Here is an 18858-nt window from a genome sequence, read left to right as displayed (position 1 = left end):
TGAAAAATAGGGAGTCTAAATACTTCATATTTTTTAAAAGTTGTTGAACAAAAGTGTCACCGTTTGAGGAGTACTAAGTATCTATGTTTTAATTATTTGCTCGTGTTACAGGCCACACCCGGTATATTGCTAATACACACCAGGGATCGGATACCGGTATTTTTTCGTTCTTTGTTGTTCGCTACTTCATTTCTAATTGGGCAATCTAATGGGTTATCCGCAGATGGTCTAGAACGCAAAATGACTAGTGTGTTGTTTTGCCTAAATCGCAATTAGTCTACATGGCAAACGGTCTAGAACGCAAAATGCCCACATTATTTTTCCCGTTTTATCTCAACTATATAGCGATGTCAACGGAGCCCCGCGGAAGTCCCCCTATTCTGTGCTGTTTGGCCTTCGGCCAATTGAAGATACCTAACGAACCTAACCTACCTATGTAAAATGTGGTGGTATAAAAAGTGGGCATTTTGCGTTCTAGACCGTTTGCGATGTAGACTAATTGCGATTTAGGCAAAACAACATACTAGTCATTTTGCGTTCTAGACCATCTGCGGATAACCCAATCTAATAATAAGAAGTCGTTACCTAAATACACAACCGAGTCCTACATTTCGATAGCCCCTTTCTCCGTTCTACGAAACTATTCGATCCAGCCAATGTTCCCAGACAATCATCCCTCAAATTAAAACATTTTAAATTAAATTTACCCATTTAATTCTGTTCGACGAAGCACGGAGCAAAAACGGCCGCCGAAAGCTGCTCGGCCAATCATGGCGGCCGGCGGCAAAAAGCCAGTAATTAAAAATTCGAAATACAAAATGGCGGACTGTCGTGTCAGTACAATTTGTTCGACAGCACAGTTTTGGTGCTTATTTGGGAATGTTGGTTTGATTGTGTGTTGTTATTTGGTGCGGAGCAGTTTTGTACACTTCTACTTTGGAATAAAATGGATCAAGTCCGTCAAAGCTAACCTAACTTTGCATTGATTTGAATAGAACAGAATGAAAAGTGTCATTATTAACGTCATATTTAATTTGACATTAATGATGACATTTCCACATTTTGTCATTGCATGCCATGCACGAGTTAGATTGGTCTGAGTTTATAAAATTGTTTTCCTCATTATCCTTTAGCTTCTCTAAATTACAATAAATAAATAAATATTATATGACATTTTTACATAAATTGACTAAGCCCCACGGTAAGCCCAAGAAGGCTTGTGTTGTGGGTACTTAGACAACGATATGTATAAATACTTAAATACATAGAAAACAACCATGACTCAGGAACAAAATCTGTGTCATCAAAAAATGCCCTTACCGGGATTCGAACCCGGGACCGTCGGCTTCATAGGCAGGGTCACCCACTAGGCCAGACCGGTCGTCAAAATTCACAATACAATACAATAGTACTCAATTCAAATGCAGACGCCTACATTGTCTCGGCCGGCAATGTTGGACCCAGTATCATTAGACATCGGGGCGTTATTGACAATAACATACATTTGTAAGACGATCCCCTACTTCCGTGGCTTTGTATTGCCAGTATTTGTATTATTTATTGATAAAAAAATATGGGACACAACATGAATAGAGTCCATCTAAGATAACTCCGCGTCGTGTTTGATAGCACAGAGTGTGGAAGTGTTCATTAAACGTCATAGTTTGATGTTTATGATAACACTTCCACACTCTGTGCAAACACATTGCAGAGTTAAGGATGACACATTTTGAATAAAACGTTAAAATTAAAAAAGTACAATTATGCGTTATAAATTAAAAATTAAATTAAATAATTATTTATTTTAGAAATTATATTTCCATAATATATTACCAGCTTATTATTATTACTCTTAAACCTATGTTAGTGACTATCTATGTATGTTATGTATTTTAATATTTTAACTATTATAAGCATGTAGGCTACTCCAGTACTTCCAGAAAGCGCCATCTATCCTGTCTGCTACTGTGGCTAGGAGACTGTTGGCTGTTGGCTGTTGGTGTTGGGTTATATAATACTCCTTTCTTTAAGAACCTTTTCTCTAGTCCTTCGAGAAAACCTCAGTAGGTATGAAGTCGGCATATAAATAATTGGGTCTTTATTGTTTCCCAAATAGTGTTAAGTCATAATTTATTGTTTGTCCGCATTTTCGTTAGTCGTAATTTATTTGGTTCAGAAACGCGACACTTTTCAGGATTGCCATAAAACAAACCTAACCTAACCTAACCTATCTATAGGATAACCTTACGAAAATCCTGAAAAGTTAACGGTTTCAGCTTTATGACTAATGATAATATGTCAAACAATGATGACTTAAAACTTTATGGGAAACAAAGGGACCCCCAAATAATTTCTTCCTCTAAAAACCCTTTTCTGTAATCCCTCGAGAAAAACCTTGATATGAATCGGCATATCTCACAAGTCACATGGCCGTATTAGCCGTTGAGTTTGCCTCCTGTCGCGAATCCGTGTTCCCGCCACTTAGCCCGCGGGCCGCGGCAAAAACTCGCATTATTTAGTGGACACGGGACGTCATTTCAACCTTGAACGATGGCCGTTAGGAGAATCTTTTGGACATGATAAACAGGCCAATTCGAACCTCAGACATCAGGTACAGATATACTGCATAGAGTGTTATTTTAAACGTCAAACTTCTATGAAATTATGACGTACCTATAAATGACGCTTGCACTACGTGTGCTATCAAAATCGTTGCCACAGAATATGTAATAGTACCTACTTCCGTACAGAAAGGACACTTCCTACAAAACCGAAGTTTGACAGCGATTCAGGGTTGAATCATGATATCCCTTTCTAACTTATGGCACTATATCCCTTTCGACTATTTAGGGTTTTTGTTTTTTTTTTTTTTTTTTTTTTTTTTGTTTTTTTTTTTTTTCTGGCTTACTCCCTGGAATTTTGCACAGGGTGGATTTGCCAATGTCGGTGTTGACTTTCACACGTGAGGAGAATGTTCGGTATAATAATTTTGCATTTTTGGGAGGATGTAGTCGGGGAAACCTAAAAACAAATAATTGTTATGAACATCACAGACAAACACATGACGAATACAACGATTAGCAAAAAAGCGGGAAGCGGATGACAGAACGTTAGTAGTGCCAACATGAAGGAAGTGGAAGAGAAGAAAACGATATATATAATATAGAAATATAGAGTTTAGAATAAAACGAGTATAGATTGACATGAATTATACGCATTAAATTAGAAGAGATAAGACAATATTTAGAGTTTTATGTTATTTGTTTGTAAATATTTAATTAGAATAGAAGTTAGCTTAGTATCCATGTGGCAAAGAAGCGAGCTAAAGCATATAGGTCGTGGAACATTTTCGGGTAGTACATCGTATAGTGAGTAGCTACATTTTGTACAAGCAAAGAAGATGTGGTCCAAGTTGCCCTCATCCAACCCACATTCACACAATGAGTTCGCACGGACACCAATCATAGCCAGAAATAACGGAGTACATACTTTGCCTAAGCGTAAACGGCAAATGGTGGATATTACCCACTTTGGAGAAGTACGGAATCGATAGAACCATGGTTTTCGAGTAATTCGAGGTTGTACACAGCCATAATGTTTACCAGTCTCCAATCTAGAGATATCCCATTGCCTCTGCCATGTATTAAACATATCAGATAGTGCACAACTCAACAGGTCAGTACTGTAAGTTTCCCGTTTTATTGAACCAATCTCAATCGCCCGTTTTGCCCATATATCAGCCACCTCATTGCCTCTAATACCACAGTGGCTTGGAACCCATCCGAGAACAATATGTAGGCCCCTCGATTCACACCTACGTAGCACAGCTTTAATTTCAAGAATCAAAGGAAATTTGGCTTTAAATTTTAATTGATTGCCTACTATTGCCTGCAGGCAACTCCTACTGTCAGAAAAGATAATTGTTTTTTTAATGTTATGTGTGTCTGCATATTTGACAGCCTCAAGAATAGCAACTGCCTCACCTGTGAAAATGGACGCTTGAGGAGGACATTTAAATGGAAGGACGATATTGTACCGTGGAATCCACACCGCTGCTCCCACACATCTTGCAGGATCCACCTTAGAAGCGTCAGTAAAAACCGGTAAGTAATCTTGCCATTTATCTAAAAATTTATTAAATTTATTGTTTGCTCCTGGATCATCTTTGAAAATTCCTATGTCTAATATGACCTTTGGTGAGTAAATTAGGGTCTCAAACGCCACTTCAAATAATGGGTTAGCACCAGATTGATATAAACTGGGGTGGATATTAATTAATTTTGAAAAAGAAATTACTATTCTGGGCTTTCCCAGAATAGTAATTTCTTTTTCAAAGCCTTTGCTTTATATGTCCAATATCTGCTTTCAGTGACCTCCAGTGCCAGCGCCTGCAAGCGTGGGAGCAGCAAGTGGTTGTTGTAAGAGCTGGCTTTGATCAAGAACCTGTCGGCGAGGTATTGTCTGCGTAGAGCCAACGGCGGTTCAACACCTTCCACCTGCATGCCATTTTTGGGAGAGGGAAGCATAGCACCTAGTATGATCCTTAAACATTTAGCCTGTATAAGATCTAATTTATCTAGACCATCCTTATTACAGGGTTCCATTAAAAATGCCCCATAGTCTATATGGCTACGTATGATGGCATTGTATAGTAGCTTCTGGCAATAAGGATGGGAACCCCACCAGACACCCGACAATGCTCGAAGAATATTAATATTTTTCTCACATTTACCCAGTACATATTTGTGGTGTGAGGTGCCAGACATTTTATGATCTAAAATAACACCTAGAAATTTTACTGACTCTTTATTTGGAATCATCACACCACCATAACGGACATCTGCGTCAGGCATGGTCCTTCTGCGACTGAAAGTCACTACACAGCTTTTTGTTGGCGATAGGGTCAAACCATGTTCATCAAGCCAATCCTTGAGGTAACCCAAAGCTGTATTAAGACTAGCAGTGGCTTTGTCCATTGACTTTGCTGAGGTGTATAAGACTAGGTCATCAGCATACTGCAAGATATTACAGAAGGATAGGACAGATTGCTCCAAGTCGTAGGTGTAGATACTGTAAAGCAGGGGGCTGAGTACCGATCCTTGCGGGAGACCACGCCACAAAGTTCGAGGTGGGTAATAGGAATTACCATTCCTAATTTTAATTGACCTACCCATGAACAATTTGGTGACAATATGTACAATCTTCGCGGGAATGCTCAGATGTAGCATTTTTGCCATGAGCACCGGAAGAAGGACATTGTCGTAGGCCGCAGAGATATCTAGAAAACATCCCAGCAGATATTCGTTTTTTGAAAGGGTTAGTCGAATATCAGTTGCTAAGATATTTAAGCTGTCCATTGTACTACGACCCTTTCGGAAGCCAAACTGCGTGTCAGCTAGAATACCCTTGTTTTCCACAAACCATTCCAATCTATTTTTAACCAGATGCTCTAATATCTTTCCCATTGTCGCGGAAAGAGCAATCGGGCGATATGAGCTAGCTTCGTCTGGGTTTTTAGACGGTTTTAGGATTGGGATAATAACTTGGGTCTTCCAGTCAACTGGGATCTCTCCCGTGTCAAAGGCATGGTTTAGAATACCGAGCAGATACTCCTGTGAAGATGAATTGAGCTTAGACAGGAAACAGTATGGTATGCCATCCTCTCCAGGTGTAGTATTTCTCAATCCACTAAGCACTAGACTGAGTTCTGAATATGAGAAAGGCATGTCCAGTGAGCTCAAGGTGCCTGACAGCGGGGGAAGTAACAAGCAGGATGCTTCAGGGACAGTTGACGGGGCAAGTCTATCTGCAAAGTCGGCCAGCCAAGGAGCATCTGTGGTGGGCATAGACTCTGGATGAAATGAACCCCTGAACCTCTTTATGTTCCGCCATACAAGTGATGGAGGGGTTCTAGGAGATAAGCTCTCACAGAATCCCTTCCATCCCCCCTTTTTAGCCTTTGCTAGGAAGCGCTTTGTACGTGCCGAGATTTTTTTAAAAGAAATGTAATCATCTAAATTTCCGGAATTGTTAAAAGTTTTTTCAGCGGCATCCCTTTCCTTAACGGCTGCCGTACAGTCTGCGTTCCACCACGGGGGTGAAGGGATTTTAAGTCTAGCAGGTTTCTTTTTTGGTATAAATTTATCGGCGGACTCTATTAACACATTTTTAAATTTTAAATATTTTTCATCTTGACCCATTTCGCTCGTGTCCCACTCTTTCATACTTTCCTCTACAAATAATGCGTAATTGGGCCAGTCTGCTGATTGAATTTTGTGTTTTAAAAGAGGTTCAGGGGACGGAATTGGAAGAATAGAAGAAGGCTTCGTGATAATAATTGGGAAATGGTCACTGCCGAACGACTGGCGTAATACCCTCCAGGATAATAAAGAAGACAAACTAGGAGAACACACAGATAGATCGAGGACTGACTGGGGGTTCTGTCCTGGGTATACCCGATGCGTGGGAGTACCGTCATTAATAACTCCCACATTGATTTCATCGAATAAATCCAACAGGGCTGATGAAAATGCATCCGAATGGTATGACCCCCATGACATATTGTGACAATTGAAGTCCCCTAAAATCATAAGAGGAGGTGGAACCGATTTGAGAATAGATTTTAATTCATATATATCAACTACTTCAGGATGGGGAATGTATATAGAGATGAAATTAATGCCCATAACCTTGGCAGCTACGGCATTAATCCCATCCGAATGAGGGGGAATAGAAATTTGGGCGAAAGGGTAACCGCGTTTGATGAACAACGCACATCCGGCACGTCCATCATTGCGGTCTTCCCGGAGACATGAGAAGCCCGGCACTCTGAAAAAGGAGCCGGGGCGTAACCATGTCTCCGAAATGGCCGCAACAGTCACAGCATGATTGTTGATGAGCTGAATAAGGTCAGGTTTCTTTGGTATAATGCTTCGACTATTCCACTGAAGAAATGTGACCGGGGGGGCCGTTATGGAATGTAAGTCTTTCCGCGAGTGTGATCATTAAGGGTGCAACGTCGTCTGGTAGGCAATCGCTCCACTTAGCGATTATGTTTGTCAAGAATTTTAGACAGAGCTCCATTAGGTCTTCATTAAGAGTGATTCTATTGTAAGCAGAAGAATCTTTCAGAGCTTGGCCATTGGGCAGTTGAGGTGGGGGAGTTCGGACAATATTGTTGTGAGCTACTCTATCATAACCGGGGGAGAGGGAGACCCTCGTCCGGGGCGCTCGATATACGGTCTTACGATATGAAGTGGTGGGCGGAGGGGTTGGCATGAAAGTATCAGGGTGGCATGGGGACTGGGAAGATCGTGAAGAGTCTGTAACCGGCTCAAACATGACTCTTGCTACATCTGAATATGGCCTGCGAACCGCTGAGAACTGTGCTGCTGCTTCTGCGTATGAGATATTCTGTTCAGACATGGCAAGTTTAATGGCCTTTTGTCGACCATATTCATTGCATACTTTTTCTGTAGCAAAGTGTCTGCCGGAACAAAATATACATGTCACATGTTCTGGAGCTACATTGCATCCATCACCGGGGTGTTTTTGTGCACACTTATAGCATCTGGCATCAGACCGGCACTGTGTTTGAATATGTCCGAACCTAAGGCACTTCCTACATTGAATAATTGGCAGTTGATACACTTCTACAACTAGTGAGGTGTAGTATGCGAAGATTTTTGATGGTAAAGATTGCCCTTCAAAAGTAACCACCACTGACTGGGTTGGTACCCAGGATGAGGAGCCATCATCTTTTGTCACCCTTCGTTGCAGTCGTCGAGCCTTAAGGATTTTTCCTTTACCTTCTTTGAGGTTTGTGCCGTTGACTAACTCCTCCATCGACCAATCCGAAGGAACTCCTCGCACAACTCCCATACGCGACACATGGTATGAAGGAATATCAGCTATAAACTTATGTTTGTCTAGTAGCGGGTGTTTTAGGAAACTATTTGCATCAGCTGCTGTGGAGAAAGTTACTGCTACTCTGTTGCGACCTACTGATTTAATACCACCTTCTTTCTGGATATTATGAACATTTGCTTGAGTAAGCAAAAGGCCTACATTGATGGGTTTTAGAGAGGCATTGGAAGATGGTGCAGACTCTCTAGAGACATGAACTATAAATGGTCCATCATCTTCGGCATTGTACTCTCGGTGTTTGCTGTCTAGACTGGGGTGTTTGTATAAATGTGGGTTGAACTCATCTGAATTATTTTTGTTTAAATCAACTGTATTAATTTGACTTGTCTCGGCTGGATCATTTTTGTTTAACTCAACCACAATACTGTTGTTCGACTCCACTGTATTAATTGTATTACCCGATTGATTGGCGACCTCTGACGGGTCGATTACAATTTTTTTAGGAGAAGGCTCCAGCTTGGTCGGTGACAAATCCAAGTTACGTTTACGTGAGACTATCTCCCAGTTCATGTCATTATCAGCCTCGTCTGGAGGCTTCTCCTTCTCGTTACCATCCATCTAAACGCCTATAGGATTAACCTACAGTATTATATTTAAATATACCACCACCTGATTAGTAAACAAGGAAAGTTGTTTTATTTAAGGAAATATAACCTAAAAACGAACCACTCACTCAACGCGCTACTCCTCAATCTCCTAAAACGAGCTTTTAGGTTAATAAATTCACGAATTTCCTATTTAGGGTTGTCAAAATTCAAGTAATTATCTTATCTGCGGACGTGCACGTAAAGGGACGTCAAGTTGTGTCAACCCTAATAATTGCTCGGAGCATTGCTGAGCCGAACGGAGCCGAGTTTGCCCGAAATCAGGAGTGTCTCCCCACTGTCGTTGCAGATTACTCTTGGTCTAACTCTAATTATTTTCCATCGTATTTTCACGGAAACGTACGAATGTGTCTTGCTATTTTAGTCAGTCTCGGTAAAAAAAAGTACTGTGGTTGACTGAAGTAGCATGACAAATACGAACGTTTCCCAGAAAATAGGATGAAAAATAATTATGCACTACATCTGTTCGGCTACCATTAGTTATAATATACACTAACAATTTGCTAGCGTGTGCGTATAATAACTAGATGTATAATTTGTTAACCCGTGCGAAGCCGGGGCGGGTCGCTAGTGTACTATATAATGTAGTTGGAATTATATAAGTAGTTAGGTAAATAACGTAAGTCATGTGTCTTCCCATGGGAACTACTATGTTGGCAGTGAATGATGAAGACATACATCATGCTACTCAAAAACTGACAAAGGCTAGAGGGGGACAAAAAATCCGCCGTTTCCGTCGACTACAATGGTTCTCGGTCTGTGATGAGGCCTGGGGCGCACAGGGATAGTGTGCGAGTTGCAAATCATTTACAAAATTGCAGAATCATTCTGGAAATATTCTGGAAACTTACACGAGAATTTGAAGCAAGGAAGTCAGACGACCCGACGCAACGGAGCCACGCTGTTATGTCGTTGCCCAAATCTAATGTTTAATTTATCTTTAATTTTTATTTGTAGTTCTTTTTTGTTGTTATCTTGTATTCTTATTTTTTGTAGTTTCACATTGCCTTGGTTTTTACTGTAAAGCTGTGTTACTAGTATGAGTATTAAATAAATAAATAAAATAAAGTATCAATTCAAAAAGATTATTGTTGGAATTTTCGAATATTATTTATAATATTTATTTATTGTTTATTAAGAAACGGTTGTATACATTAACAGTTAAACAGAAATATATGATAATATAAAATTAAACCTACAGTTTTCTTAATAAAATAGGTACGTTAGCTAATTATATTTATAAATACTTCAACTAAAAAGATCTGAATTGTAGGTGTTGATATGTGTTCTTTGAGAATATGATTGCGGTTGCGTCTAATTGTAATCTTCTTAGCTCTATCCTCCTAAGGCCCAAAGTCCTACCTATAGTACTTATTCAGTTCGATGAAATTTAAATCATATTCAATTGGAACAGAGTAGCATTTGATTGTTTAGTTCAATTTTCAAACAAATCCAAAATCAACTCTATTCCCTGCACTAAAGGTTCAAATTTCAGTGGAAAATTCTGGATTTTTCATTTGTATGGCTGGGCCTAAGGAGGCTATGGAAAGAGAAGGTGGATGGAGAGTAAGACTGGTACCCAGTGTACCCCAGGCCGGCAGTGTGGCTAATAGCGTGATTTATGGCGCTAGCAACCCGGATGCGCCTGTGCATTCACCAACTCACGTGTATCGGAACTGCCAACGCTTAAATAAGTATGTAATGTACCCATTATACTTAACGCAAAAAGATGACTAAAAATTCGGTCAGGATCCTTATCATTCACACAAGAAAATAATCACGTTTGTTGTATGGGAGCCCCACTTAAATACTTATTTTATTTTGTTTTTCGTATTCGTAGCGGCAACAGAAATACATCATGTGTGAACATTTCAACTGTCTAGGTTCATGAGTTACAGGCTGGTGACAGACGAACGGACAGCGGAGTCTTAGTAATAGTGTCCCGTTTTTACCCTTTGGGTACGGAACCCTAAGAAGGGCAACCAAAAAGGCACCCTTAACATTTCCTGTCACATCTAAAGTAATGTCATATGACATCGGCCTGGCCAAATGCGACTCCCAACTTCTGTCAGTGCCGATGGCCGACGAATGTATTGTCGGTCTATTCATGGTTGTAAATTATGTCCTTTATAGAGGACATAAGGTTTTTGCCGTCAACGGCGGTGATGTGGCAGTTTTATGCGATGTTTAGAGGTAGGACATGATTTACGCCCAATACTTACTAAGCGTATTGAAAACATTTTAAATTAAAAAAAACTGACTACGGTTTTATATCAATGTTAAAATGAATCGCATAATACTACATTCATCAAAATTAGATCAGTAGATTTCAAGTTTCGATGGGACACACGACACAATACATTGACAAAATACCTATACAGACTACTAAAATAACCCCTTAACATAACCCAAGCATAAGTAGCATAACCGTTTTGGGGGTTTACTAAGTCGGGTAAGAAATACAAAGACTAACCCCCTTATTCATAAACGTTTACTCATGGTATAATAATATACTCCGCCTGGTACTCTATTCCGAGATTCGCGTATGACCTAACTGACACGGGCCTACGTCATCATGCTGTTTACAGGTTCTCAAACTTTGAAATGTGGGAGAATTTTAACCAACGGTGAAAATTATTTTAACGGCATTAATTTTAAGTTATTCATGTAGAAACATAGTAAAATAAAACAAATCTAATGTATTAAATTAAACTTTATTTATCTATACATGACAAACGTTTGAAAAACGAATTCACAGTTACACATTAATTACCAAGCTTACGACGTGAAAAGTTTGGAAAACACTGCGACTGCTGACACTGAGCGAGAAGGAAATAACAATTAACACGCGTTCGACAAGGATGACGGTCAGGGCATGAAGTTATCTAGATCCGAATTGTCAAATGTGACAGCGCTATCCTGTGTTGCCAGTAATGTAAACAGAATTACCCGAACGTCTGAAATTTATTTCGTAAATCGGAAGATATTGCTAACGAATAATTAAAAATGACGTGTTATTGTAAAATTTAAGATAAAATACATATAAATGAAAATTATAAACTTATAAAGAAATATTTTAACTTATTAACCATAGGTATAATGTACCCATGTAACATGTTATGTTGAAATAAAGTGGCAATGTTATTGTGACGTAGGCCCGTGTCACTCTGGGAATAGAAGACCATGTTTTATTAGACCATGCGTTTACTAAAGTTGACAAGCCGATAATAATCGTTTGTCCCTTTCCATCATACCAATACGTCGGAAAGAGACAATCGATTATTACTTATCGGCTTGTCAACTTTAGTAAACGTTTATGAATAAGGCGCTAAGAAATTAAATAGAGATTTCAGGGAGGTAGCGAGGTTACATTTTAGATTTTTAGAAGTATCGGAAAATATGTGATATTTTTCTCATTCGAGAGAGGCGAGTTTTGAACTCGCAACTAGGCAAACGTATTAACTTAAAAAAGTTTTGATTTTCATGCGACACACATTAACACATTCATTGCCACTAAGTGCTACGGGCTATGCTCGTAGCGCGTAGCCACGTCTTCGCCGTATGGAGCGCGTAGTCGCTACGAACAGTGTACCCGACAGTCGGGTTCTTGGCGCTGAATGTGTTAACATAAATAATTTTCCCATTTTAGGCAGTAAAGTGATAAAATACGTAATAAAGAAGTTACTTCTTTGAGGCTACTAAAGACATTCATTGAGCATAGTTTTTAAATACGCCTTTGTCGAACCCCGAATACGCTACTAAAGTCCATTTACAATTTCACACTTTAGACCGTATGTAAAATAACATAAAGGACTTTCTATACATGCACGAATTTGCAAAAGTGTTTTTTTCGTATCCTGTAATTTTTCAATCCATTCATGTTCTATTTGAATAGTAAAGCCCATTTGACAATAAGTTATTGTCATTTCATTGATTCCCTTGGCGACGAAGCGTGCAGAAGCCGTAGATTCATTCGTTGCGAAGGCGAATACAGTCGACTACAAAAATATGTTTCCATTTTTCACTTTATTACAACGCAGTAAGGTGAAAAAGAGGATACATTTTCTTTGTAATCGACTGTACAGTTCATGGCAGTGGGGAGACACTCCTCCTTTCGGGCAAACTTGGCTCCGTACGGCCAAAGACATATGTAACTTCGTATAAGACGAATAAAGTCTAAGGAAAAAACGTGCCTCGGAATTCAAGTAAAAGTCATTCTCGAATAGATGCCGCACACACCTTTAGCCTATCCTCGGCTAGATGGCGTGACGACACCGTTTCATATTTAACAATTTTAACACATAGATATCAGTGAATGAACATGGATCAAAATGATATAAAAATAATAAAATCATTTATCCATATCTGTACATTTTTTGATAACTTTATACGTTTTCATTTTGAGTTTTAGTCGTGTGTCGATAGATGGCAGTAAATTTACAGTGACTACAAAATGTACAATGACAGGACCCCTCTATACTATCTATTCTTTTTGGTACGGCTCAGCATTGCTCCGAGAAATTATTAGGGTTGGCAGCATTTGACGTCTTTTTGCGTGCACAACCACGGATAAGATAAACACTTGAATTTTGACAACCCTAAATAGCCGAAATGGACAGCATGATTCGTCCCGGGACAGCATGATTCGTCCCGGTACAGCATGATTTGTCCCGGGACAGCATGATTCGTCCCGGGACAGCATGATTCGTCCCTGAACCGCTGTCAAACTTCGGTTTTGTAGGAAGTGTCCTTTCTGTACGGTGAGTTGAATTTGTCTAGGGCATTTTCAAGAATATCGGCCAAAAAAAAATACCTATAGGTACTTACAGAGCATTTTTTGCGACCCTTACAAAAGACTCTTAGGGTAAAAGTCTGAAAAATGGTTTATATTTTTTTCGGTCTTTTTTCTTTGGCAAACCTGCATGGTCTTACAGTGGGTAATAAAACAATTATTACCTGCATATTATTTTTATTATTTATATATCAAATAAAGCCTTTCCGCCCGCATACTAAACCACAACATTTCCCACACGGTTGACGCGTAACTCAACTCATTCTCAAAGGCCGTATGTCCTTTATAAAGGACGTGGGGTTTGGGCTGTTTTAGAGGGAGATGGTAGCGACGACACTTGTTTTATTTCCAAGATGGCGGCTCATTTGCGTCGTATTGTGTGAGGGACATGTGTTCGCTGACACAAGCGTCGAACGGACTTAATGCGCATGCATATCAGGTTATGAAGTACCTAGTACAACTAGTACAAGCACCATCAGATATATTGAAGCGGCCATGGTGCTCATATTTATCAGATCATGCAATACCGTAAGGTCGGGGTACTTTAGCCTTTACACGGTTACTTAGTCCACCCATGAAAACGCATTTAATGAAATTTTAACGCATATAATACCGTAAGGTCGGGTTACTTTATCTCCTCAAGGTTACTTTGTTCACCCTTGAAAATCTATTTTATTGAATTGATAAATTCTTAAATAGACATGTGATTAATGTATTATTATACATTCTATAAAAACGCCACTAAACGCTTTCACAAATCAGATTAATCACTCACGTTATTATAATCACGGTATTGATATTGATTTTTTTTACGATATTTGTGCACACCTTTGCCGCTAAATCTAAATACATATTCCATAATCAAAAATACACTAAATCTAGGAAAGGACCCTGTGGCAAGCAGTGTTGGCCGAAAGTTAATGCGAATTGAAAATGTTGGCCATTAACCATTATAAATTGAACCTCAAACCGTAACGGACTATTACGGTTTAAGGTTCAATTTATAATGGTTAATCGCCAACATTTTCAATTCGCATTAACTTTCGGCCAACACTGGTGGCAAGGTTCCAAAGATGTTGGCTGCGTTACCCCGCTGAACTGCTAGGCTGATGCGTTGAGTGAGAGAGCGAGATGGAAATTAATTACATTTTAACTGACGACCGGTCTGGCCTAGTGGGTAGTGACCCTGCCTATGAAGCCGATGGTCGCGGGTTCGAATCCTGATAAGTGCATTTATTTGTATTATGATGATACAGATATTTGTTCCTGAGTCATGGTTGTTTTCTATGTCTTTAAGAGCCAACGGGAGTGGTAATTTCTCCATACAAACGTACTCCTCGTTTTCCTCCGTGGTTTTTGAAGCTAGAGCAATGGTTTTTTCAACCCAGATTAATATTGTCAATATCTGTGTCGGACCGTTTTGCTTTTTTTGATATTTTTGTTTTTTAAGGCGCTAGAGCCCTTCAAAAATGGCCAAAATGGCCTAATTGACTATGCCGCAATGAGAGGCGTGGCATTCAAAACTGATATCAATTAGCCAAAAAAGCAAAACGGTCCGACACAGATAATTTCATAATCATTTAGATTTCCAAATTTGGTTACGATTGGTTAAGTTTTGGAGGAGGAAACAGAGGAGTACGAAACCTCGATTTTTGAGATTTTTACGCAGGATTTTTCGCCTTGTCCTTATCGCACTACTTTTAGGTGCCGCTTCCGTTAGCGAGACGGGTATATTTACCTAAAATATTTAAAACTCAGCTCCTGTTTCGTCTTAAGTATTTATATTATATATATATCGTTGTCTGAGTACCCACAACACAAGCCTTCTTGAGCTTACCGTGGAGCAATTTGTGTAAGAAATGTCCTATAATATTTATTTCTTTATTTATTTTAGCTCGTGTGTGCAATAGTGGCAGTAATTATGATATTGTGCGTCGGGAGCTATTGTGTCTACTCACAGGACATCGGGCGTAGGTTCTACATACATAAGTATACAAACGTTTAGTGTGTTTTCCTAATAAATAACTACCGTCTAAAGGTGACATTCGGATGTCAACTATTGCGGTCAACTGTATCTGCAGGGGTGCGAAACTCCTCCCTTCGGGCAAACTCAGCTCTGATCGGCTCAATATTGCTCCGAGCAATTATTAGGGTTGACACAACTTGACGTCCCTTTGGGTGTACGACCACAGATAAGATAATGGCTTGAATTTTGACAACCCTAAATAGCCGAAAGGGAAAGTGCCATACATTAGAAAGGGACAGCATGATTCGACCCTGAACCGCTGTCAAACTTCGGTTTTGTAGGAAGTTTCCTTTCTGTATGGTAGTACTATTATTTATTCTGTGGTATCTGTAAATTTCCTTGATAAAATGAGTGACGGAATGAACGTCACATTTGCGCATGAATCTAGTATTAAGGATCAGGCATGGGTGGGGGGAAGTGACCGAACGGATCTTATGTATCTTTCAGTAGGAGTAGCAGCGAAAGCACTATTATTGCTTGTCCGTGTCACAGCCTCACATTTGTTTTATTCCCCACCGTAAATTTAGTATGGATTGTGGTGGGCAACAAATAAATTGGATCAATCATAGTGTCGCATTGCGTATGTTTTGTCCCTCACGCACGCTCGCGTATATCACATCTATAGGATCCTACCATGGTCTAATAAAACATGGTCTTCCATTCCCAGAGTGACACGCGATTACGTCACAATAACATTGCCACTTTATTTCAACATAACATGTTACATGGGTACATTACATTATACCTATGGTTAATAAGTTAAAATATTTCTTTATAATTTTATAATTTTCATTTATATGTATTTTAGCTTAATTTTTACAATAACACGTCATTTTTAATTACTCGTTAGCAATATCTTCCGATTCACGAAAGAAATTTCAGACTTTCGGGTAATTCTGTTTATACTACTGGCAACACAGGATAGCGCTGTGGACATTTGACAATTCGGATCTAGATAACTTCATGCCCTGACCGTCATCCTTGTCGAACGCGTGTTAATTGTTATTTCCTTCTCGCTCAGTGTCAGCAGTCGCAGTGTTTTCCAAACTTTTCACGTCGTAAGCTTGGTAATTAATGTGTAACTGTGAATTAGTTTTTTAAACGTTTGTCTTGTATAGATAAATAAAGTTTAATTTAATACATTAGATTTGTTTTATTTTACTATGTTTCTACATAAATAACTTAAAATTAATGCCGTTAAAATAATTTTCACCGTTGGTTAAAATTCTCCCACATTTCAAAGTTTGAGAACCTGTAAACAGCATGATGACGTAGGCGCGTGTCAGTTAGGTCATACGCGAATCTCGGAATGGAGTACCAGGCGGAGTATATTATTATACCATGGATCCTACCATCTATGCAATAGGGTATTTGACTACTAGTCAAATCAGTTTCTTTTTTCGAACTGTCAAAACGATTTGCTACTATGGCATTTATATGAAACAAGTGACGTCACAATCAAATTACCTACTCTTTATAGTTTTATACGGGTTTTATTCTTATTCTTATTATTTATATTAAATATAATCAAATACCTACCCTATTGCGGCAGTAATGCGGCGGTGAATGTCACTCATTTTAACAAGGGAATTAGTAGTTAAGTATTTGTAGGTACACAAATAAACTTTGTTTATGTAGAACACAAGTTACTTCCACGAAATGTACATACAATTAACAACAGGCCGGCAGTTTAGCAACAATGTTATCTACAGCGTATTTAACTCTGTCAAAATGGAAATTGGCCAAACACGAACAATTAACGGGGGTAGTTAAATCATACAACCGCATACCAACAAGCCCTAAAGACGGACCTGACATTTCGGGCATTCGGTCGGTGTTGCCATAAAGCTGGCCAAAAAATCTGGAACTGTAGCGGAGTGACGTTTATGAACGTACTCCTAAAAATAGCTTATACAGGATGATTCATGAGACGTGAGCAGGACTAATCCTGCACACTCAGTAACTGATAATTGATCGATCACCGTCGTATTTAGGAGAAACAACAACACTTTTTCCTATTTTTTTACTTTTTGGTAAGGGCAAATTTAATTCTCAACAATCATGGTCACAGGATCTAATTAATAAACATAAAACCTCTTTAACCGTAATGGCATTTTGATTACGAAGAAAATAAACTGTCAAACTTGAGTGAGATACGAGTTTTCTAAAGTATAACCAGACCGTGATGACAGTAATGACATTCAATTTGACACAGAATATCGGTAGTTTAGTATTCTAATTTTAGGGTGACCATGCATGTCGTAAAAAAATTAATAACTTTTTTTTCAACACGACTAGAAAATTAACGTTAACCTCACTAATACTGATACGAAACAGTTGCTTATAATTAACGATATGCGCAGTGTTAATCCTGCTCACGTCTCCTGAATCACCTGTATAGGCTGTCACTTTGACAGCTCTCTCATATATACCTATCTCATCACTAGACAGATGGATGCGATGAAAGCGGAATAACTAGCGGAATAGCGGAATAATAATATAAATGTAATTAATATGTATTAAGAAGCTACATACTACAAAAATAAATAAAAGAACAAGTTTATCAATTGTTTTATTGAAGATACTACAGGAACATGATAATATTACATTATTTATTTTTTTGTAGTTTTTTTCGTCATATTTTGATGGAGATATAGATATAATATGAACACAATTTCACCGTATGTTCTAAAAAATCTTCCTCAGAGTTACGGAAACCTATAGTGTCTTACGCAACTCCACAAAAAATAACATACCTACATATTTTTTGGCCACATTGGGATTTCGTATTTATTCTGCCTAGAACAAGGAGCTCTTTAAACTTAACTAATTTTATTAAAATACCTATTTAAATACCTAATTTTACTTAAATATATAATCTATACTTAGACACCCACTTCGTCAGTAGACAAAGGCGCGAAATTCAAATTTTCTATGGAAAGTCAACTCTTCGCGCATACATTTTTTTAAATTGCCCGCCTTTACCTAATGTCGAAAATGACTTGCCAAACTATATATTGGTGGTATAAATAAAGGCAGATACCTAAACCCGCACATTCTGGCAACACAGCATTCATTCGCGTTACTTTAACCAACCTTTTTGCTCCGCGGATTTTTTTAATTACACATACTGGCCGACTACAATTTGGTGACGTTTCTCCTTGCAAACTAAAAAGAACCTTATCTGTTTCTGTTAAGGTTGATTTCAGGTTGAAGTCTAAACATTTAAAAAGATATGGCGCGCGGTTTTTTCGGTAGCCATCTTGGAAAATATGGCGGTCGCTTTCCCTGCGTTTAATTGTGTTCTTCGTATTGGTCGGTTTGGGGGAAACGTGGAGTAATTGTGCTTGATTGCGATATTAAGTTGAATTTGTTCTGGTGAATTGGTTGGTCGGTGTTTTGATTAATGTCTTTGATGATGGCTATTTTATAAGACACAAAAGTAATGTTAAGAATACCTTAGGTACCTTTCTCTGCATCGCATTTATAACGGGGAGTGCTCTGAGAAA

General features: G+C 38.7%; 1 long non-coding RNA gene across 2 annotated transcripts; it reads left to right on the top strand.

The window, feature by feature from the left end:
* Positions 1 to 2927: 2927 nt before the first annotated feature.
* On the top strand, positions 2928 to 7294 carry LOC134803855 (uncharacterized). 2 transcript variants are annotated; one of them, XR_010146041.1, is made up of 4 exons: positions 2928 to 4103; positions 4370 to 5320; positions 5478 to 5668; positions 6288 to 7294. It is a non-coding gene; the product is annotated as an uncharacterized LOC134803855 (long non-coding RNA). The 2 variants fall into 2 exon arrangements; XR_010146040.1 differs by lacking the exon at positions 5478 to 5668 and having other exon boundaries at positions 2929 to 4103; positions 4370 to 5316.
* Positions 7295 to 18858: the final 11564 nt, after the last annotated feature.

The sequence above is a fragment of the Cydia splendana genome, chromosome 27, assembly GCF_910591565.1.
Source record: "Cydia splendana chromosome 27, ilCydSple1.2, whole genome shotgun sequence".
Taxonomy (NCBI): Eukaryota; Metazoa; Arthropoda; class Insecta; order Lepidoptera; family Tortricidae; genus Cydia; species Cydia splendana.
This window is presented reverse-complemented; position numbering and strand designations above follow the sequence as displayed.